We start from the raw sequence: 24249 nt of genomic DNA, 5'->3' as shown, positions 1-24249 counted from the left end.
TTAAGACACCTAAGGCAGGAGGCACCAACAATTTGGGAAAACACAGGCTGAGGCTGGCTTAGGCTATGTTGAGTCTGAAGTACCTGAAAGACAGGATGTGGAATCTTCAGCAATTACTGATGTGGAGTTTGGAGCTCAGGAGGGTCAGCGGTGGGGATGGTTAGGAGTCTTCCGTCTATGGCATCTCAAGTGATAGCTCAATCCAAAGAAAATAGATGATTGCCCCAAAACAGAGCATTTGGAATACTATGCAAGGCTAGAGTGAATCCAGTAATAGCAACATTTAAGAGAAAAAGAAAGTGAAAGAGCAACTAAAATAGAGAGAACCCCTAAAGACAGAAATATCTTAGAAAATCAAGGGAGAAGAGCTTTTTAAAGTGGGGAATTTCAAGGAGTCAAAAAAGTAAAACGCTGTGTAGAATCACTGGGCATTGGGGTGATCCTACCCTTTGAACTAAGAGGGCCTCCAAAAGAACATTCCACTAAGCAAAGCGGCATGAGGGCAGGGATTGTGTCTCTCTTACCCACTGTGGGCCAGCACAGCTCTTGGTCTAAAAAGGTACCTAGTAAGTATTTAGTGAATGAAGACAATAATGTCTTCATTGGCTTGGAATAATACCAGAACCTGCATAGAAGCATGCCTGTTGGGTGAGATAAAATTCCCTTCTTTGGTTCCTGCATTCAATAATAGATACTGGTGGGAAGAAGATTGATTCTTGCTGTTTGAAATGGTCTTACTGATAAGTGGTCTTTTTAATAGTAATTGCTTTCTTCAATCCTATCTTCTTACTTTCTTTATGTTCATTCAGAGGAAAGATGTCCCTCCCCCCGAATGGCTGTGACTCATAGCACCCAGGTTCGCTTTCGCTGGCATGGTTAAGGAAGTCAAATTGTTTGATTATTTAAATTCCAGGAGAGGAAAGGGCAATATAAATATTTAAAAACCATTTAGTGTAGAAAGACAGTAACCTTGTACGTATTTAAAATTCATTTTTCCTGCCTCCAATGACTCCTCTTCTCTCTTCTAAGTAGACTGTAAAACCTGTGTCAGTTTTTTTTAAACCTTTGCCATAAACAAGCATCTTAAATATCTTGTAGTATATAAACAACCTTCTTTAAATGCAGTTCAAATTTTTGCAAAACTCCTTCAAATAATATGGAGCCATGATTTGATATTTCAGAGATAGCTGATGCTTACCCAAGTCAAATAGCCCATGATTTAGATTTTTTAAAAATTTGGTCCATATAAGAGTTCATGCTAGGGGCACCTGGGTGGCTCCTTGGTTAAGCATCTGACTTCAGCTCAGGTCATGATCTCACAGTTCATGGGTTCGAGCCCCACATAGGGTTCTGTGCTGACCGCTCAGAGCCTGGAGCCTGCTTCGGATTCTGTGTCCCCTCTCTCTGCCTGCTCCTCCCCTGCTCATGCGCTCTCTCTCTCTCTCTTTCTCTCTCTCGAAAATAAACATTAAAATAAAAAAAAGAGTTCATGCTAACTGTATTAAACCAGCTTTAATACGGTTATTAATTTTTCTACTCATAGAAAAGGTCAGAATAAGCATCATACAAAAAGGTACCCAGAGTCATCTATTTGACCTATTACCTGGTATGCATATGTGAATAAATACATCCACAGCTTGAAGAACCCAATAGATAAATGAAAAATACAAATTCATTCTGAGAAGAAAATGTATGATCACAAAGATTGGTTTAGGTGTGATAGGATCCTACTTGGATGTTTGCCATTTTCTCTGCATCTATTTTCTATCTTTAGGTAGGCTTGAGTTTGGGAAATAGAGTCAACCAGATTTCTTAAAATTTTGAGCATGGGTGCTCCCTTTCTATCATTCAAATTCATAAGAATTCTGGTTGCTATTTACTCTGGTTTCGATGAACAGGGGATATACTTTTACAATATGAAACTTTACAGTTAATTAACAATCCCAAAAAATCACGGAATAGGATGAGCCTGTGTGTTTCCCAAAATAAGCTTTTCTCTAGTGCTTAGAAATGCTTTTGTTTCAATTTTTCCATCTTCAAAATTCAGTTCTATAGGTAACTTCGGCTCACCTCAGAAATTTGGCTGTTCAATTTCCAGTAAGATTTCAATTGGCCCAATGTAGCACAGATTGATGTGCTAAACTGTGAAAAATAAATTGAAGAAGGGATACTCCATTTTTTCCTTCATCAATATAAAGAGAACGTCTTTGGAAAAGTAAAAAGGATTTGGTAAGAATGTGTATCTTTTGAAGAAAAAAAGAACGTGTGAGGATAGTAACCCTTTATCTTAGCTCTAGCCTCATCACTCAATTTCTGAGTTCTTACTAAATCTCCTCTTCATGGGTAAACTGAACAGTTAGGAATAAACTGATTCAGCATGGTAGTGTAGCGATTCATACCATTTCTTTGGGAACTGTGTTACATTCAGTATGGGACTGCTTTTCCATTCTGCTATAGGAAAAAAAATTCTCTGTACGCTTTTCATATTCTCTCTCTGCTTTTATGGCGATGCTGTTTAGACTTGGGTTACAGCTTTCTTTCAAATGTTGGGTAATGACATTACACAAGGAACACCATATTAAAAGTTAAAGACATTCAGTTTAAATTCTAAATTTCTTTCCTGCTTTTTCTGACAGTAGAGGCCACTTATCTTGCTCTCCAAACTGTAACCCAGTTCCTGCGCTCTCATACACTGGGAACAAACCAGCATATCGTCAAAGACATCTACTTAGCAGCCTGAGAAATGTCCTTCCAAGCTAAATATGGTTCAGCTCCAACCCTTAAGATATTACCTAAAGTTGTATTCCAATAGCGAATGGAAATGTCTGTGTGATGTCAGCACCAAGTTTTATAATTTACATACTAATTCTTGACCTAAAAGAAAAATCTTTATGCAGAGGGCAGAGTACACACTAAAACCAATAATAATGTACCGAATGACTATTTTGTATGAGGCAATGCATTAAATGCATTAAAATACATACATACAAGAACACAGTTCTTGTTCTTAAGGAATCTAAAATCTATCCTGGAAAATAGGATGTAAAAGTATGAGAATGTAAAGAAACAATCCAAGGCTTCAATGACAGCTTATAAGATGTGGAAGACAATTCAAAGCAAGAGAGGAAGAGCTGTCGTAAGTCAGTATATGATTAGTTTCAAAATGAGTCACAGAGACAATCACATTGGACGCTATGTGAGTTGAAAATAAAAGACAATTACTTTATTTTGGGATGAACAGGAAAATATTAATGGGAAAGACCAACTTGGAACCTGATATCAAAGAATGGGTGTTTTGCATTGACAGGGAGACATGACGAGAACTTTCTGGAAGAGGCAATGGTGGAGGCTGAAGTGTGGAATCAGAAAGCACTTCAGGCCAATTCTCACTGCTTGTCTTCTGCTCTCACTGCATAGTCTACCTCTTTGTGTTAAAATGAAGAAAATCGTGAGATTGTCTTTATTTAGCAAAGGAGTCAATATTTTTTGGTGTAACTGAACGTACCAGAACTAAAATAAATTGGTCTAGAATAGCAAGGTGTGTAAAGAAACAAAACCACTTGCTGCCATTAAAGTTGCCTTAATTATAGTCACTAGTCGCCCAGTATAAGGAATAGGCACATTTATAGCAAAGAAAGCAGTCCCAAACTGAGAATGACTTGGTTAAGTGTTGCCTATAATATCTGCTCGCAACAACTACTTCCTATCACTACCACCAAGAAATGTCATAACTGTCTGTTACCAAGAACACAGCAAGGCGTCGATTTGGCAGAAAGCCAACTGAACTGTAATCAATGGAATGTGGAACCGCAAATGGAAAAGCCAATGATTCCTAGGTTCGTGTGCTTGTCAAATTTTTAGCATATAAGTCGCTAGAGAAACTGGTTAAAATACAGATTCTTTTTTTCAGCTGGTCTGGGGTAGGGCCCGAGATAAGTAATTTGCTAGTTCATTTTGATTATTTATGGGGCGCCTGGGTGACTCAGTCTGTTAAACAGCCGACTTGGGCTCAGGTCATGATTTCACAGTTCGTGAGTTCAAGCCCTGAGTTGGGCTCTGTGCTGACAGCCAGGAGGCTGAAGCCTGCTTCAGAGTCCGTGTCTCCCTCTCTCTGCCCCTCTCCTGCTTAGGCTCTGTCTATCTCTCTCTCTCTCAAAAATAAACATTTAAAACATTAAAAAAATATTGATTATTTATAATGTCCCTTCCCCTCCCCCTCCCCCGATAAAAGAATGTAAATTCTAGGAGGACAGGGATCTTTGTTTACTTTGTTCGTTGATGTATCCCAAGCACCAAGAATAGTGGCTGGTACATATGAGGCAGTCAATCATTATGTGTTGAATGAGCAGCCAGCATTACCCACAAACCCCTACACTAGGAGGATGAGGTTGCCAATTCTGACTCTGGGTGATTAGTTTTGCTCAAGAGACACCACTGACTCATTAAGACTAAGAAAGGTCTGTAACAAGGATGGAGGTGGCCAAGTGGCCAGGTGGCCAGAAGTTTGTACTAGATCATTTTCTGACTCACTCCCTTCCCCTGGGGCTCGGCTTGCCTTGAGCTCTGGCCTTCACTTGCCCAAAAGTTAATGGGCATTAGGATTGACCTGGCATGAATTTCAGCTCATGATCTGGCTTCTTGTGACTTGCTGTCTACCAGCTGTGACACTCCCTGGGTTGTTCAGTCCTGTAGACCTGGCTTTCCTGTCTCACAAGTCTTCATCTGAATTGTGCTTTCTCCAAAACCCTGTGTGGTTTGGCTTAAGACCTAAATTCCACATTACCCTGGCTGCTGACCTTCTAAGCTTTGGCAAAGTTGAAAAAGTTAGGCACCAGTTTGGCACCCAGCTTGAGATCACAGTATTACCCTGTGAACGCCTAAAGATTGTGAGTCTGATGTACCACAATGTCACAAGGTGTCTGAGCAATTTGCATGGGTATCCGTAAGGCGTATGCATTACATCCTCATAACTAGGGAGCTGAGCTTCCTTTCTTACCCAATTACATTTTTTCTGGGTATATAGTGTTCATTTTCTTTACCCAATTTTATATTAGGCTATGTTTTTATATCTTATTGATTTATAATTTTAAAACATACTCTGGATACTAGTTTATAGCACTTATATCCAACATAAATATCTTCCCCCATTATGTCTCTTATCATGTTGTAGTTTCTGTTGGACAGACTTAATTTTAATGTAGTCAGACTTGTCAATTGTGATTGTTTCCTATATCCTGTCTGAGAAATCCTTCCATGATGTGAGATTTTGCAAGCATTTTTGTTATTCAGATTTAGATCTTTAATCCATCTGGAATTTATTTTTGTATGCATTCTCAGGTAAGTATCGATAATTTCCCCTACTCAGTCTGCAATGCCAATATCTAGTGCCATATGTCAAGTTTTCTATATATGCATGACTTTCTTTCTGGGGTCTCTACTCTGGTCTGGGTTTCTATCCCTGCACCAATACTATTTTGACTTAGATCAACATAGCTTTAAAATAAGTGTTGCTATCGGATAGCTCTTCTTCAAATATATCCTTGGCATTTTTTTGGTGTGCTTTCCATATGAATTTTAGGATCAGCTTGTAAAACTCCAGACTCCCACACACCCACAAAAAACCTACTGAGGGTTTGATTGGAATGTTACTAAGTTTTAAAATCAATTTGGTAAAAACTGACTTTGATATTGAATCTTACCATCTAAGAATGTGATGTATTTCTCCTTTGATTTATATCTTAATATTCTTTGGCAATGTTTTGTAATTTTCTCCATAAGGACTTGGATGTCTTTTAGATTTGTTCCTAAGTATATTTTAGCTTTTCTTACTATTGTGAATGAGATCCTCCTACCTTCGCCGCCCCCGCCTCCCCAATTAATTAACAATGTTTATTTTTGCCAGAAAGCTTTGGTGTTGCCATTTGTCTGGCAGTCTGAGTTCATGGCTTCCCTATGGCTTAGCCACAGGCAGCAGGTTCATTCTTTTTTTTTTTTTTTTTTTTTTTTCATTTTCAGCCTTTTTAAGGAAATGTAAGAATCAGGGTGTCTTCTGAGATCTGCCTGACTGACCTTCAGACCAGACTCGTCTTGTTGACTTCTGAGCCCGTGCTTTTCCTCTGGTGAGGCTGGTGAGGTGGAGCTCACAGAAAAAAAGGGCATCGGTCATTTTTAAGTGCCCATTACATCCAGATTTCATATTATAAGTCTCCTTTTCCGAAGCTTAAAGGTTAAATATCTTCTTAAAAACCTTCAGTGATTTCCCATTTGTTCTTCTAATACATCCAAACTCCTTACCAGGGCTGCCAAGGACCTGGGTAAGCTGGCCTGCCTTACCTATTCAGCTTCAGCCCTAAGCAAGCCCCATGTCCAGCCATGGGGGACTTCTTTCAGTTCCTTGAATATGGCATGACGTCTCATGGACTTCTGTAGATGCTCTTCCTTCTGCCTTAGACATCTTCTGCCCTCTCTACCCTCAGTTCTCAGTTGTCCTTCAGATTTTCTCAGACATCAATAATAGGAGAAGCCTTTCCCCACATGCCAAGTGTAGGTTAATTGCTCCTACTGTGTTTGTAGGAAACTCCATGAAGGTAGGAACTGTATTTGTTTGTTCACTATTGAATCTCAGTGCCTAGCTTGGTGTCTGCATTTAGTGAGGGCTCAATAAATATTTAATAAACAAATGAACACATTTATAGGCCCTATCTATTGTGATGAAACAGGATCAATAACATCGTGCTGAAGAGATTAAAATATATCAACCTAATGGTGTCTAGAGGTCCATACACGGCCTTTTGGACAAATGTGGCCCATCTGAGGTCTATGAAAAGCATTTTTTAACCTAACTACCTGGATCTCCTACATGACAGGCCAAATGGAGCCTTACCATCTGTCCTTCATAACACTGTGAAACTCACTGCCACCAGGTGTCATCAAGGTAGGTGGGGATCAATTCGTAATTATAATTCAAGCTTCATGTAATTAATTACTTCATGCTCAAGTTTAATTGCTCTGACCTTACATCATGAAACCAGGGAAACTACAAAAAAAAAAAAATTTGAAAGGAAGAAAAATAATTATAAAAAAAAAATCCTGGGCAGACTTTTCCCCTGAGGCAGCCAAGAACTTGGAGAATTGGACCAACTACTGTATATCAACACATATTCGGATGAAATAATGAGGGTTGGGCAGAGTTGTTTGATTACAACTTAATCAGCCGCGTTAAGTGGTGTCAAGAAAGAATCTGTCAGCAGACATCAAAAGGATTCAGAGTGGCAAAGCTGGCCAACGCGTCCACATAACAGAGTCAAGAGCCCCAAATATGGGGACCTGCGTCATCTGGCTATCTACCCCCACACAGATTTTTGGCTCTGTGACCCATGAATAAGAGAAGGAAGGGAGGAAGAAAAGGAGGGAGGGGAAGGGAAGGGGAGGGGAGGGGAGGGAAGGAAAGGAACGGAAAGGGAGGGGGAAAGGGAAGGGAGGGTAAGGGAAGGGAGGGGGAAGGAAAGGGAAAGGAAAGGGAAAAGAAAAGAGGAAGAAAAGGAAAGGGAAAAGAAAAGAGAAGAGAAAAAGAAAAGAGAAGAGAAAAGGAAAAGAGAAAAGGAAAAGAAAAAAGAAAAAAGAAAAGAAAAGGAAAAGAAAAGTAAAGAAAAGAAAAGAAAAGAAAAGACAAGAAAAGAAAAGAAAAGAAAAAAGCTGCTACTGTAGTTTCAGTTCAGTTCATTTCATGGTGATATGTCCTAGGGCTTTGGTATTCATACCAAAGATCCCCCTCTATCAATATTGGGCATGGATTTAAAATTTTTTATACTAGCACTTAATAACTAAATTTGTGTTGACGTTTACAGAGATTTAGAATGTTTACCATCTCAACTTGTCTACTTATCACTTACTGATGTTCATGATGTTTATCACCTGGCTCATGATAACAAAAAATTGAACCTTTGAGGTTGGTTAAAGAAATTGCAGTGTATCTATACTGGAAAGCTATTCTGTCCCCTCATGATACTGTAGATCAATGACTGTTATATGAGCATTTAGACATTTGCTAAAATATAAATTCCAGAGCCATAACACTGGAGATTCTGAATCTGCAGATCCAAGCTAGGGCCTTGGAATCTGAATTTTAATAAGCATTCCCAAGGAAGCTTTTTACGCAGTGAGTTTATTGAACCTCACATGGAGATCAACACTTAGGTGAAAATGTGGAGATTAGTAAATGGAAAAACATAAGCTGTGTACTAGTGTGCATTACAAAATAATGTGTCTTATAGTATAATCTCATAAAAATACCTAGCTACACGGATTGGTAGATAGAGAAACAGGAGGACAGATAGACTAATAGAGATATGTACAGAAAAAAGTTTGGAAGGATAGATACTCAGGTGGTAACAACAAACTGTGGGACGGCATAGTGTTTTTCAAAAAATACTTTTGCTCTATACGTTATCTAATTATCCACAATGCATTTATTCTGCTCTTATGCTAATAAAAGGATATTTTTAATTATAAAGGAAATGTTTTTTTGAGTTCCAAATGTGCCTTGACCACGAGGACCACAAAGACGAAATCAGGCCCCGGTTCTACCGTAAGGAATTCAACCCCAGCAAGAGAAGACACACGTCCCAGGTGCCCTAGGGCACAGTATGGAGTCCACCTGGATGAGGGGCTGGGAGAACACGGGGACCTGAACCCCTGATCCTCCTGAGGCAGCCCGGCTACAGGGCAGGACACTACAGCGTCCCACCGTTCTGGCTGCAAGACAGCCGTGGAGGGTCAGGAAAACTACCAGCAATATTGGGGATGGAGTGATTTGCCATTTTAATGACAGCGAGGCCTTTTTTTCTTTTTCCTTCTGAGAAAAGAACCACCACGACCATAAACAGAACGGGCTCTAAAACAAAACCCGAACTAAAAACCACAACAATACAACCTCCAACCCACAACATTAAAAACAAAGAAATAACATAAAAATAAGGGACATTTGTAATTTCGGACTGGGACCTCCCTGGGGAAGGATGAAGAGACGTCTGCTGTGTTGCCTGGCGTGCGTCCTTGCCTGCTCCCCCTTCTGGCCAGGCTGTGACTCTGCTCTGCCCGGTCTCTGCCACCCAATCCTGCAACCTCCTAGCCCAGCCAGTTCCCCCAACCCTCCAGTCCTGTGGTATCACCTCCTTTAAACCCATGGTATTTTCTCTGACACACATTTGCAAAATGGTGTGTGTTTGGTACGTATTATTGGTCGTGGATTATTTTTCTCACATGACAGCTTCTTGAAGAGAAAATCTCTTGTTTCTTCAAGTAAACTGCCAGGTCATGGAGAGTGGGGATGGCTTCAAGGACAATTCTAGACACACTGACACACAAATGTTAGGCACTAAAACCATACTTTTAAGATAAATTATGTTGAACAAAAATACATAGGTTTTTATTTGTTCTTAATTCTTAAGTTTATTTTGAGAGAGAGAGGGAATGAGCAGGGGAAGGGCAGAGAAAGAGGTGGGGTGAGAGAGAGAGAGAGAGAGAGAGAGAGAGAGAGAGAGAGAGAGAGAATCCCAAGCAGGCTCCATACTGTCAGCACAGAGACCCATGCGGGGCTTGAACTCACACACTGTGAGATCATGACCTGAGATGAAACCAAGAGTCCAAAGCTTAACCAACTGAGCCACCCAGGTGCCCCTGAAAATAGATTTTCAAAAGCTTAACACTGCAAAATAAAAACCTTCTGGTTAAACGATCTGTTTACGAATAAATGCCAGTATGATTTTCTCACTACCCATTCCTATGTTTCTTCGGCACTGCTACTTTATGCTCATGTATGCACATGTTTCATTTTAAATTCAACAGGAGGCACACGCTGATCGAATCACCACGCTCTGTGATTCTAAAAGCAGGTTTGGAAATAATTCATTTCTTTAATATCTAGCAGATGAGAACTGCTCACCATTTTAACACATGGGACTGTCTCTTGGGAGAGGTCAAAGAGATGCAACCTTGGAAGAATAAGAATGTGCCTTCCTTAAAAAAGCACAGCTAAGCAGAGACTTAAAAATTATTTTCTTAAATTCAGCATGGGAAGAAGAGACCCGCTTTTGAAAAAACACTGATGAGAAGGATACATAGCAACAAATGTTTGACTCTCATCACAGAGCTATGCTGTATAGCTTCCAATATATGTGTTCAAGACAAGGGAGTGCATTATGTAAAAAGCTTTATTTCATTTTTGACCGGCAGAGCCAAGGGAAAGCCGAGGCATACTGTAACATCCCTCTAGCACCCTCTGGTGTCCTATTCACTGCGCGCCTTTTTGAGTTCATTATTTGCTGTTTCGATAGCTATTTGCAAAGGAGCTCTTTGGGAAACCACTAATGTGTCTGCTGGGGAATGCCTCGTCTAAGAAAACCAAACACCTGGATCTTACAACCTGACTGTGTGCTAATTATGCCCACACACAAGGTTTACTTGTCTTTGGGGAGCCAGAGGCGTCATTGCACTTATTAGAGTCACACAGGTAAGTGGAGTCTGCAAGGGCTCCAAAAGGAAATCTTTGCGATTCTATTCAATGGTCGTTTTGTGGAACATTTCCACAGGAAGCCACAGACGTGAGGTGATCTGAGGGAGAGCTGAATGTCCGGTGGATACCTGCCATATGAAACCTGCTTTATTAAAAAGAAGTTGCATAAATGAGATGGGTGAAGATTTATCACCAAAGATACTTGAGACTCTTTTTGTGTGTGTGTGTGTTGGGGGGGGGGGGGGGTCAGAAAGGCAAATATGCTCTTTTAAGACGTACAGATTTAGAACTAATTTCAGATTTTGGAGTCAACCTAACCAAGAAGTGTTAAAATAAATTAATAACTGCTACTCAATAAATATTCTAAAGCTAAGCATAAGAGTATGTGAATTATAACTAGGCCTAAGCAAACAAATACACAAACAAAACCAATCTACTCTAATACAATGACTACAAATCTCTGAAGGAAATATATACGAAGGGTTACAAGGTTTATATTAAAGTAGTGAAATCGTGTCAGTTTTCCCTTCTCTAATTTCCTTTTTTCTTCCAGTCATCATAGGAAATTACTTTTATAATGGAGGAAAAACTCATTTCAATGAATAAAAGTTCGTAAAGGAAAATGTGCTTGCTCAAGTCTTTCTGAAAATATATGCAAAGAAAATGAGGGCAAGGGAGGGGTGTTTTGTCCTATTCCCCAATTCTCCCAGTTGGTAACTATAAATCAAACTTTTATTTATGCTCACTTCACCTACTGCCTTTTGACTCTCTTCCTCACCGAATCCTAAATCCCAAGTGATAGAAGTAGCTGTCCTCATTTCTGGCTACTGCCCCCCAGTCTTTTTCATTGTCATAGCTGAGTAATTGACAATTTATGCAATCTAGTTCAGCTGCTTAGCAACAGAAGGGTGGGGCTCAAAACAGAGGGAAACTACCCGAGTAGCACTCTGCAATTGTGAAACGAGAAGGGGAGAATGGGGAACTGGCTGCAGGCCGTGTAAAACTATTTTCAATATGAAATAAAAGGATTTTCAATACTTTGAATACTAAGTCCCAAAAGGATAAATCAAACAAGAAGTGTTCTATATTCTTTTCATGCAAAAACTGTAATTACAGTCTTAAGGGGGTCATGTGCTTAGAATGCCATAAATAGTGTCTAAATGACAAATAAATATGAAGTTCCTTACCCTTGGATCTCTAAACGGGTCAATGGGCTTTGCCTTAGAAACCTCCTTAGAAAGGGTGTGGCTTAGCTGAGGGTCAGACAAACTTAAGTTCAGACAGGAGCTTTAGCCACGCAGGTGAGAACGTGTGATGTGGTAAATTCTGATTGAGACTGTTCCAGAATCATGCCTGCTGTACTTTTCATTTCATCTCGTATCAGCAAAAAGGAAGGGAAAACTGGGGGAATAAATGAAACATTCCTAGAGGAGTTCTCAGTATTATGAGCTTTCCATTTCTGCCAAACTGCCTGAAGTTTATGGCTAGCATTTCCTCAAATGAATGAGAATCCAGAGGTCATAGGTCATAAAGATCTCATCTCTAAGTCACATTACCTTCCTCCATGCATCTAACTAGAAATCTATCAGATTTACAGTGCCAATATGTTTCTTCTTTGTGGCAGCCTTAATCACAAATGCAGAAGGAAGAGGTTCCGGGTAACTGAACTGGCCAAATGATGGTAAGTTTTTATTTTACTTTTTTGATTAGTCCTTAGGAATTTAGTTAGATCAGCCAAGTTCGCACTATGAAATAAAACAGAAAATGTCACCAATTCTCCACATAGCAGATTGTCCTAAAGGTTAAATTCATTCATTCATTTGTTTGGAATATGTTTTTTGAGCACCTATTATGTGCACTGTTCCAAGCACGGAAGTTATACCACCAAGGCTCTTGCTCTCAGAGCTTATGGTACAGTTGTGTGTGTGCCCACACACAAATTAAAGAGTAAAATTTAATAAAGAAGATGTCAAAGAGTAACGAATACATAGGAGAGAACTGAAGGAGAGGAATGTGACAGTGACTACTTTAGATTGCTATCATGGGAGGTGAATTAGGCTGAGATATGAATGTTAAGAAGGATCCAGCCACTCGGAGGTAAGAGCTTTCCGCCCAGAAACAGCATCTGCAAAGGCTCTATGGAACGCACATATCTACAGTGTTAGAGAAATAAAAAGTAAGCCAGCAAAGTTGGGATATAAAAGAAGGAAGAGAGCTATAAAATGATGTTGGAGAACCAGGCACAGCCCAGATGGGGTGGGGGCTTGGTAAACCAGGGCACAGCCTGGGTTTCACTGCAGGCCAGATGGGATGCCATTGGGGATTACAACTGTGGGAAGGAAGGTGTCACAAATATTATTCACGATTAAAAATTTGTTTTAATGTTTATTTATATTCGAGAGAGAAAGAGACAGAGCACAAGCTGGAGAGGGGCAGAGAGATGGAGACAGAATCCGAAGCAGGCTGCAGGCTCCGAGCTATCAGCATAGAGCCTGACGCGGGGCTCAAACTCACAAGCAGTGAGACCATGACCTGGGCCGAAGTCAGACACTTAACTGACTGAGCCACCCAGGTGCCCCTATTATTCATGATTTTAAAAGTTCACTGTGGCTGTTGAAGGGAGACGTGAGTGGGAGTGGGGAGACAGTTGGGAGGTAGGCGCAAGAGGTGAGGGTCAGAGACACTGGTGGTTTGGATAGGGTGTTGATGAAAATGAGAAGGAATGGATGGTTTGGGTCTGCTTTAGAGGCAAGGGCGACAGTATGTGGAAGGTGAAGGTAAGAAAATGATCAAAGACAAGCCCTAGGATATTTGTCTTGATGTTGGACGGTGGTGTTTTCTACCGAGAAGGGAAAAGAGGGGGAGGAACAAGTATATGATAGAAAATCAATTTTTATTTCAGCCATATTAAGTCTGCAGTGCCTCCCAGACTACCTAATGAAGGCACTGAGAATAGGAGTTAAATCTTTCGGGAGATGTGAACACCAGAGACATAGTTTGGGTATTACCAGTACATGGGATTGGAGATGACCTCAGAGAGCGTAGATAGAAAAGAACAGGGTGCTCGAGACCCAGCGTCTTGGGGCAGTCTACATTAGTGGTCGAGCGAGGGAGGGAGAGCCAGGAAAGAAGATGGAAAAACAATAGCCAGTGAAGTATGAGAAAATCAGGAGAGTATGGTGTCCAAAGAACAAGCGAAAAAAAGGGAGTAGGTCAACATAGTTAGCTACCACCAGGTGTCTCAGTACGATGTGGAGAGAATAGTGACCAGGGTGTTAGGCAACATCACTAGGTCAAATGGAGAAGGGTGTCTGCACCAAAACAAAGCAACTGAAGTTTGAGTCCAACGCTGTGAATATCCTACAGTACTGTATAAACTTAATATCTCTCCAAATTATATGAAGCATCTTTTCACTATTTGTAGCTCGTATCTTTTCTTATTTCTATAACTAAATGACCTAAACAGGTCCCTAAATGTTTCCACCCTTATGAACACATGTTGAATACATTGAAAACTGGCTTCAGCGATATCCATTGACTTTCTTGTTCCTCCCTACATTATCATACTTTATGCGAAACCAAGGGTATTCAATGCAGAACAAGAGGTAGAATTAAAATCAATTAACATCTGCCCTTGGTGGAAAACATTTTTCTGAAAAGAACTTTGAAATCATTGACAAAAATAAACTTTGGTGATTATTTCTGGGTTTCAATGATTCAAATGATACGTCGTCCCCATTTTACTATAGAAAAACAGTGTCAGCTTTGTGTAGACTTGTACGTGAATTGCAGTGATGGAAAAGGGTCCTGTGTGTCCCACCCCAAAATTCTTTTTTTATGAGTTTTTTAATGTTCACTTGTTTTTGAGAGACATAGAGAGAGTGCAAGCAGGGGAGGGGCAGAGAGAGAGGGAGACACAGAATCGGAAGCAGGCTCCAGGCTCTGAGCTGTCAGCCCAGAGCCCGACGCGGGGGCCCGAACCCACAAACTGCGAGATCATGACCTGAGCTGAAGTCGGACGCTCAACCGACTGAGCCACCCAGGCACCCCCAGCCCAAAATTATTACTTTTTCTATTTCTACTTAGAGATTGTCTTCAAGTATAGGACAATCTCCACATTTGAAGCCCGTGAAATTTCCATTTGTGGAGCCCCTAAATTGAGTTGCTATTGGTAGCTGTCTTTCTGTCCTCTGATCACAAGGAGATATGCAGGATGAAATGGGTGAAGGGGGTCAAAAAGTACACACTTCTAGTGATAAAATTAGTCCTGGGGAGCAAAATTGGATTGTGTGTTTGGAAGGTGCTAAGAGGGCAAACCTGAAAGGTTCTCATTACAAGAAAAAAAATCATGTTAACTGTATGTAGTGATGGATGTTAACTAAATTTATCACAGTGATCATATCACTACATGTACATACATGGAATCATGTACACTTGAAACTGTCACGTAAACTTGAAACTTGAAAAGTATTTAGGCACGGAATGAAAGACAAGAAGACATTCAGGCCATTACTTGGCTCTGAGAGAGAGTCCAGTCTTGAGCTGTTACTGTTTGTGTGACCATTGAAATCTCCACCCTGCAGCTATATTCCCAGGTGCCCAGTCTAGTCCTCTGCTAACAGCAGCTATGACATCTATACCCCCTTTTTCAGCGGTGAGAGACAGGAACAAAATCTCCTTTTACCATAATCGATATTCACACAGAGCCACCAAATTTGAGCAGGAACATAAGAAAGAGACGAAAATTCAGTTGGAGATGGAAAAGTAAAAGTTATTTAATAGAGCTCTTCTTGTAGGAAATAATTTTAAAAATGGGACGCCTGGCGAAGACATTAATTAGAACATTTTCCGAAGTTACTCTTCGCGGCTGTGGATAGGGAGCCGTTTTTTTTTTTTGTTTTGTTTTGTTTTTTTTTAATCACACTTCTTTGGAAAGCTTACTCTAAAAGCAGCCTTTAACTTTCTATAATGCTTTCAAGTCACATCAGTGGGTAAGGAAGTATGGAATAAAATCGGGTGTATCCTGCGTTTCCTCTAATGGTATTCTCTAACACTAGAAATCCCACATAACTGATATTTCTAACAGAGGCCTTGAAGGAAGACAAGATCCCAACGACAAAAATAGTAATACTTCCGGGGCCCCTGGGTGGCTCAGTCGGTTAGGCATCCAACTCTTAATTTTAGCTCAGGTCATGATCTTGCGTTTTGTGAGACGGAGCTTGGGCTCTGCCCTAACAGCACGGAGCCTGCTTGGGATTCTCGCTCTCCCTCTCTCTCTCTCTCTCTCTGCCCCCCCTCCTTGCACCCTCTTTCTCAACTAACATTTCATTAAAAATAAAAAAAAAAATGAAGATGAACTCTGTAAAAAGATTCCTGATGGATTTATTTCATTTTACCCTGCTTGTTCGAAAAACTAGCAATCAGGAGTTGGAGGACGTGAGGCACGGCTCTCCAGTAGTTAAGTGTGTGATCCTGGGAAGGTCTCTGTACCTCAGTCTTCTCATCTGCAAAATGCAGGGCTTGGATTAAAGAAGCTTACAGCTCTAACATTCTGAGATCCTGTATTAACCACAGCATATGACTGATCAGAGCAATCTACGTGAGTACTGGGCCAGTACAATTCTCTTCCTCCACATGCTCTGGGGCACAGCAATTCCAGTCACACCGCCTAATGTAGTCTAGTTCTGCTTTAAAGTGGAGGCTGGTTAAATTATTCATGTGAATGCTCTTTGGAAAATTATAGACCTCTTTGAGTTTATCCTGTGTTTCCCACTAGACTATCAGTGTCTGAAAGACATTACTTTCTCTGTTATTCCCTATTCAGTGATCAAGTATCAACTAAGTATTTAATGTACATCGAGGAGCCAAGAGACAATTAGAAACACATAATGCAAATTTGGTTCATGAAGCGTTGATAAAGAAGAAGACGTGAAAAACAGCCAAGAGGAAACAACTAAAAATCAGCAAAAAGCTGACTTTAAGGACTTTAAGTAACGGACTTTAAGGATTACACAGGCATGTAGTTAAAGTGCAAATGAGAGCAAATGTTTGTTCTATCCATGCTTCGTGCTGTGAGGAGGAAATGTGAAAAATAAAAATGACTCTTCTTGGCTACCTCTTCTTCAGTGCTCTTAATTATGAGAGTCTGTGCATGTGTGACTTTCCAACCATTTCATGGGCATGAGTTTCTAAAATAATAAATGGAATCTCTTAAGGGCAAGGGTCATTTGTGTGTGTGAGAGAGAGTAATAAGTTGAAAGCAATGAATCTCATTTTTCTACATAACTTACGGAAAAATCATTTTCCTTAATTTGGAATGAAAACCAAGGTTAAGTGAAATTTCTTAAAAGAGCTGAGAGGAACATTTTTGAGTGTGGAAAGGAAGGTGATTTGGGACAGAAAAAGCCTGAAGATAGGGAGGGATGCTTGTTGGGTGAGATTCAGGGGAAAGATGCATTCACTGAAGGGGCTATCTTCTCTTTATTGGTGGTTCAGACCAATTGAGCAAACATTTCTGGAAGATCAGCCATGCTTAGACTCAGAAGTGGGAGGGGTGAGGTGACAGATCAAATACTGTGGGCTCAGAATGATGTGCCTTTTGTGTCCAGTTTCCTCCAGGAGGATGCATTTGGCTGAGGTCCCCCATGGCTCCCAGATCCCCTCTGCGTGTGACCAGTGCATGGTCACAGCACAGCCTGTGGGGTGGTTCTAGAATAATTATTGTGGTTTTATTTGCACCATATGGTATCAACTTCTTCTAACAGGCCACTCAGTAATGCCTATTTTAGGAAATAAATTTTACCTGCTTATGTCCCTGCAAGAAACAAATTTTGCCAATATGTAATCATCAGTAAATATTCATGCTTAAAAGCAAAGCCTTTGAAGACCACTTCATTTGGATTTTGAGGCTTCCTTGTACTGAGAAAACAGGAAAAATGTCAAGAGAGAAGCAGTGATAGAATTAAGTGATAGATCTACAGAAATCAAACTTCTTAAAAACAGGCATAATAATTACATATTAGTCAGAACTGATTTGAGTCTGGACCTAGTTTTAAGTTAAAGAGCTGTCAGGAATGGAGCGGGAGGGGGACAGAGCTGAGTTAATCACAGGACAAAATGACAAAACACCCAAGCTTTGGGAAGAGAGGAGCCAGGCCTGCTCCAGTAACCGTGGTCACAGGAACCAGACATTCAGATCCTGCAAGATGGCTTCATTCTCTCTAGTGCAGACAGGCACATGGAGAAGGCCCTGCAGCTCTGGCAGCACAGGGCAACAGAGAGGAGAGATGTCTCCCCCCCACCCCGCTTAAGTTCACAAATTCCCCAAGGAAGGACTTGGTTGCGGCTGATTTGAGTCATGAACTTATCCCTGAATCAACAACTGTGGCCTGGGAGGAATATAATGGGACTGGCTTAGCTTGGTACCTCTATCTCTAGAGGCACACGGCCTGATGAAAACTTTGTTCTGGAAGAACAGTAGGTAGGTAAATGAAGGTAAAACAGGAACTATGGAATAGCCATGAGAACTATCATTTATGAAGACTCTACTAGGACTCAGGTGCTTGCACGTTATTATTCTGATAAATTATTCCAGCCACCATGTAATGCAGGTATTTTTATACCTATTTCATAGACTGCAGAAGCGTTAACTATCTTTCCCAAGGTCATACAACTAGATAAAGGTACAGTGAGATTTGGATCCAGATAGATCTGATTCCAAAGCCCAAGTTTACTCTGCTAGGACATTCTGCCAAAGGAAGGAAGGAGGGAAGGAAGGAAGGGAGGGAGGAAGGAAGGAAGGAAGGGAGAAACACTATACTGACTTTATCTAGATTCAGCAAGGATGAGCAATATGTGGCATATATATTTTTACTCCCAAATTCTGTACTACCTGGACATTATTAATTGATCACAGGCTCTGATTTCTCAGCATGGTACTTTAATCACAGCAGACCGGCACATGAGTTAAAACCTGTTGGCAATAATTACAGCTCAAACAGTTGGTTTCAGGTCTTGGAGGTTCACAGCACACGTGCATTCTTCAACTACTAACCACACCACAGTCATCTTTCTGCAGATTTTTAACATTACAGCACTTGATGACGGAGGTGGAAATAAAGGAAATGTGCAAGACTACAGCATCGGCAATACTTTATATCGAAAAGCATATAACCCATGGGCCTTTGATACTGCTTGCTGAGATATCAAAGGCAGTTATGGAGTTTTAAAAGAGACGTGGTATAAAAATTAGGCCAATAATTTACCGCAAGGGTGAAATTCTGCTTCATTTCTCCATCCGCTGAGCCTCAAGGAGTTCTTACTTGAGGAAGTATGAGATTAACATCTGGTTGAGGCATAAAGGCAAGGAAGGAGTTAAACAACAGAGGAGGGTTAAGAATAATGTCCTACAAGGAAAGGCACTCTTTCAACCTTGATGGGAGACAGAAAGTGAAAAAAAGCGAAGAGCTGGCCATATATTTTCAGCAGCCTGAAAAAAAACACCCTGAGGCCACTAAACCAATCCAGAATATTAAAATTTTAAAATGCTACTGGAAACAAGATTAGCATTATTTTCCTTATATGGATCCAAGTCTAATGGATATGTTTATTTAACAATAAATATAAATTCTGGCCCCATGTGACCAGGGTTTTAAAATAAGTCAGGACAAAATGCGGAAATGAACAAAAATAAATGTAATAAAATATGCCTACCTCTTTTTTTTTTGGTGCACTTTGCTTGATTTTTATGGAAACCCGTTTTGCTGCCAGAATCATGTTTCTGTTTGACACAGGTCAGTTTTTTATATTCTCACAGAATTGTGGCATGCAATAGAGAGATGCGAAATAAACTCGGGAATTATAACTTCTATAAGTCAAATGGAATTCCTATGTTTCCGAAAAGTCTTTGCAATACTATTGTACCAAAACTATCTAGTTAATAGATATCTATTCAACCTCTTTGTCATTTTCATTATGAATTTCTTCCTCTGGATGATACAATGCCTGTTTTCTTGAAGCATTTAAACTTCATTTATTTGACAAGCACAGTTTTTTGCTAACATAGAAAATTCAGATTCACCAGGGCATACTTTCGGTGCTCCAAGCAGTTTCTCCTTCTTCTTTCTATATTGCTCACATGTGCCTCGGCTTCCATCTCCTGGCTACTGGCTGGCAACCCTGCCCCTTCATCTTTATCACTAAATCCTCACTCACAGCTCTCTGGCACAAGTGCAGCCACACCACTGGTAACATGAACTTGGAAGCGAACGGCATAATCTCAAGACTCTCAGAATCCAGATCTCAAAGGACAAAGGAAAGAGAAGATGTGACTGCGAAAGAGAGAACAAGAGACATGATAGCATAAGAAGGACTCAGGTTGGCTTTGAAGATGGAGGAAGGAGCCATAAGCCAAGGACAGCTAGCAGCACCTAGGGGGTGGAGGAGGCAGGGAAATAGATTCTTCCCTAGAGTTTCCAGAAAGGAATTATATCCTCGATCCTAGCTCAGTGAGATCCACGTTGGACTTCTGATCCAGATAACTGTACGAAAATAAATTTGTGTTGTTTGGGGCCACAAAGTTGGTGGGTTTCTTTGCTGTAGCATCAGTAGGAAACAAAAATCTCTCTTCCCTGAGACGAATACCTTTCAGGACAAGTCATGCGTCTGGTCATCATAAGTTAAGACTACAATCAAACCTCACCATAATCTGTTCATTATAGGATTTCACGAAGTATGGGACTCTCCTAAACAAAAACATAAGCCCCAGAGTCAGGGTTGCAGAGAATCTTTATCATATTAAATTAATTTTCTTTAATTTTTTTTAATGTTTATTTATTTCTGAGACACACAGAGAGAGAGAGAGAGAGAGAGAGAGAGAGAAAGAGAGACAGAGCAGAGAGAAAGAGAGAGGGAGACACAGAATCTGAAGCAGGCTTCAAGCTCTGAGCTGTCAGCACAGAGCCTGACGCGGGGCTCGAACTCACGGACAGCGACATCATGACCTGAGCCAAAGTCAGACACTCAACCGACTGAGCCAACCAGGCGCCCCAAATTAACTTTCTTACTTAATAATGATTTCTTACTCTCTTTGTTAAAGGCCTCTAAGGAACTTACTCTTATTGTCCATCCAAATTTATTTCACATCCTTCATTTCACTGCCCTCTGGTCCAGTGCCTCTGATCAGTCTTGTCACGGTCCTGTCTGCCTCTCTGCATTGTTATTCATGGATCCCTGGGCCTAAGGCACTTCCCTCCCGATGCCAACTAATTTGCCAAACCAGAATATTAAGATTTTAAAACACCAGTGGAACCGAGATTAGGGTTATTTTCCCAATTCCTCATTATTTGCTTCATTTACAGTTTGAGCCCGCACCCTCATGACTGTCAACATTTCCTGAGACTTTCCTTTCCTGCAGGAAGTGGTGTAACCAACCAATAGTATCTCTGAACACGGAGATACTATTACAGACACAGGTAACAAATGCAGTGAGAAAAGGAGAGGCTGTGAGGTGTTGTGTGGCATCATCCTCTCTTTAAAAGGCAGGGCTGGGGCACCTGGGTGGCTCAGGCCGTTAAGCGTCCGACTTCAGCTCAGGTCATGATCTCGAGGTCCGTGAGTTCGAGCCCCGCGTCGGGCTCTGTGCTGACAGCTCAGAGCCTGGAGCCTGTTTTGGATTCTGTGTCTCCTCTCTCTCTCTGCCCATCCCCTATTCATGCTCTGTCCCTCTCTGTCTCAAAAATAAATAAACGTTAAAAAAAAAAAATGCAGGGCAGAACCCAGAGCCCCTTTTTTTCTCTCGTCACACTGCCTTCTGAGTTCCCAGAGTCATCTGAGTTTATAACTGGCTGCATCCAAGCCATCTATCTCGGGCTGCAAGCCCCCGGGGAAAGGAAAGAGACTTTATCTTTCTTGGACTCGTTTCCGTGTTGTACCAATTACGGTGCCTTCCACAGTGTTAATAAGTTCCATCATTTGGTTCCAACATCTATAAACTGGGCGTCATCTTTGTGTTTCAGTGGCAACATAGTTTCTGTTTTAGGGTAACAGAAGCAGGCTACCTCGCTTCTGTTCCCAGTTGTGCTACTTCCTATGTGCAGGCGTTTGGGCAAGATACTGAGCCTCTCCCCGGCTTGCCTTCCTTCATTGACAACAATAGGACCTCATTTAGGGCTTTTCTGAGGATTGAATGAATTCATGTACGGAGAACCCTCGTAAGTGTTTGCGTTATCGTTCAAGTTTTCATAAAGATCTCACGGGGTGCCTGCGTGTCTCGGTTGGTTAGGTGTCCAGACTCTTGGTTCTCAGCTCAGGTCATGATCTTACAGTTCATGGGATCTAGCCCCCCATCGGGCCGTGCCCTGACAGCGCAGAGCCTGGTTGGGATTTCCTCTCCCTCCCTCCCTCCCTCCCTCCCTCTCTGTCTCTCTCTGTCTCTCCCCCCCACCCCTGCCCCTCCACCGCTCACATGCTCACACTCTCTCTTTCTCTGAAAATAAACAAATAAACATTAAAAAACAAAAAGAGCTTCCCACCAGAGCATTCCACATTCCATCTCCATGGGGCGCAGCGGGGGACAGAGCCTGGGTTTGGTGGAAACTTCACCACTCATTAGCCGTATGGCCTTGGGCAAGTGGCTTCATCACTTTGGACTCATTGTGTATACAGTAAGAGGTGTGCTTTCAAAAACTAATTCCAAGGATTACGTGATGCAAGTCGCGTAGAGGGCCAGTAGCAGTGTCTGGCGCATTAGTAAACACTAAACATGCACTTTAACTAGCCATCAACAAATCCCCTTCGTGGAGCATGTGGCATGGCACGCGAGTTGTTTTCTCTCCATCCACGGAGAGAGGAGGCCTTGGGCGGCTCAGTTCTCTCCACTGCTCACGTGCTTGTGCAGGGGTGGAAGCTGTCGGTCTTGGGGTTCTGGCCCCGCATCACGCACTTCCATCACGTGAGCCCCCAGCAGCCGCTAAGGAGCCGTGGGTGGCATCCGTGCTGAGCATCATTAAGCAATTCCCAACCTTCCAGTTTCCAAGGACGGCAGGGGCCCCCACTCGTTAAGCCCTGGGCCGCACACCCCAGCGGGCAAAGCTTCGACGGTGAGTCCTGCCGTCTGCCTCTATGCGGGAAATCTGCCCCAGGAGTCGGATTCCAGCCTCTTCTCTGCAGGTGGCTCCAGCAGGCACTGTCAGTAAGCAGGACTGTCACCCATCGACTCCCCGACGACCTTCTCCGCAGCGAGGGCGCCACTGCTGGCTCGGCCCCGACTCCTGGGCGGGCAGCTGTCTCCCGTGAACTTCCTCCCTGCGGCTCCCGACACCATCGACCGCGAGCCACAGCAGGAAGCCCGAGAAACATCGCTGTACTTGAAAAGGATGTGCTCTCACCCACGCGCGTTCAAGTCACTGCGCTGACAACCAATTTATATGCTAAGTACAAGGTGAAGACACGCGGCAGCACGGAGAGGAAATGAGCTGACTGGGAAGTGGTCTGTCTGGAGTGCCTGGAGGTCCCCCCGGGCAGGGGGCCCTCGCTTAGCCTCGCTAACCGAGCAAACGCTGCCGAATGGTGGGAAAGAGGGTCTGGACCACATGCTAAAATAGAGACAGAATGTTCAGGGAGAAATTGCGTCTTTCTGAACCTACTCCTTGACTGCACTGTCATCTTTCACATATAAATGTACTGAACCATAAAATTCTGCACAGGAACTGGCCTCACGTGACCACTTCCACCTGCAACGTTTTGCCATTCTCTCCACTGGCGGATTTCCATCTAGGTTGTTGGTCCGACACGCTCCAAAGCCTCGGGGTGGTGAGCTGAATAATGGCCCCTCAGAGACGCCTGTATCCTGACCCCAGGAACCCGTGTGATTATGTTATGTTGTGTGGCAAAAGGGACTCTGCAGATGGGATTAAGGCAAAGGTCTTGAGATGGAGAGAATATCTTGAACTTTCCGGGTGGGCCCTAAGTACAATCACAAGAGTCCCTAGAAGAAGGAGACAGGGAGATTGGAGTCTGAGAGGGAGATGTGACCATGGAAGCAGAGGTCAGAGTGTGCAGGGCCGTGAGCCAAGAAATGCAGCCTCTAGCAGCCGGAAAAGGCAAAGAAAGGATTTTCTTCTAGATTCTCCAGAAGGAATGCAGCCATGCCGACCCATTTTAGACTTCTGATCTCCAGACACGGAAGACAATAGAGCTGTGTCGCCATAAGCCACTAAATTTGTGGCAATTTGTTGCATCAGCCTTAGGAAACCGGTACATTCCGAGTAGGGGATGCAGGACCTATCCTACCGTCTGTACTGTCTGTACGAAGCAAGCCATAAATGGGCAAGACGTCAAAATAGTATACGTTGTTTACCAGTTCCTAATCATCTGCATTACACATAAAACAAATAAAAGTAATGATAGCCAGGGTAAAGATTTAAACTCTCCAGTATTTGTTTTTAAGGTACTAAAAAAAAAAAATAATTTCTGGTCATAGGCGTCAGTGGGTTAAAGCCTATAATTTTTCTGCTCGTTATGAGTTTCCTCCACTTTATGTTTCTTTATTTATACCATTCTCCTTCTATTCACAAGGTCAAAGCTTGTGGTCTAAATTGATCGCTTTTTCTTGTCTCAGAGACTTGCCCAGTCAGGAGAAAAGCTCTGCTGTGGTTTTTAGCTCCCAGAAACCCCATGGGGCTACTTAGTTAGGCAGCTATGAAGTCTGCTTTATTCTGAGGGTGGAGTCCTGTTTT

At 41.9% G+C, this 24249-nt stretch overlaps 1 long non-coding RNA gene across 1 annotated transcript in view; it reads left to right on the top strand.

The window, feature by feature from the left end:
* LOC122225836 overlaps window positions 1–24249 on the top strand; it is a 37106-nt gene that overhangs the window by 7381 nt on the left and 5476 nt on the right. Inside the window, exons 2-3 of the long non-coding RNA XR_006205422.1 lie at window positions 6016–6934; window positions 12138–12194. This is a non-coding gene — a long non-coding RNA (uncharacterized LOC122225836). The remainder of the gene's footprint in view (window positions 1–6015; window positions 6935–12137; window positions 12195–24249) is intronic.

The sequence above is a fragment of the Panthera leo genome, chromosome A1 (assembly GCF_018350215.1).
Source record: "Panthera leo isolate Ple1 chromosome A1, P.leo_Ple1_pat1.1, whole genome shotgun sequence".
NCBI classification, from domain to species: domain Eukaryota; kingdom Metazoa; phylum Chordata; class Mammalia; order Carnivora; family Felidae; genus Panthera; species Panthera leo.
The sequence above is the reverse complement of the archived record's forward strand: the minus strand, read 5'-3'. Positions and strand labels throughout refer to the sequence as shown.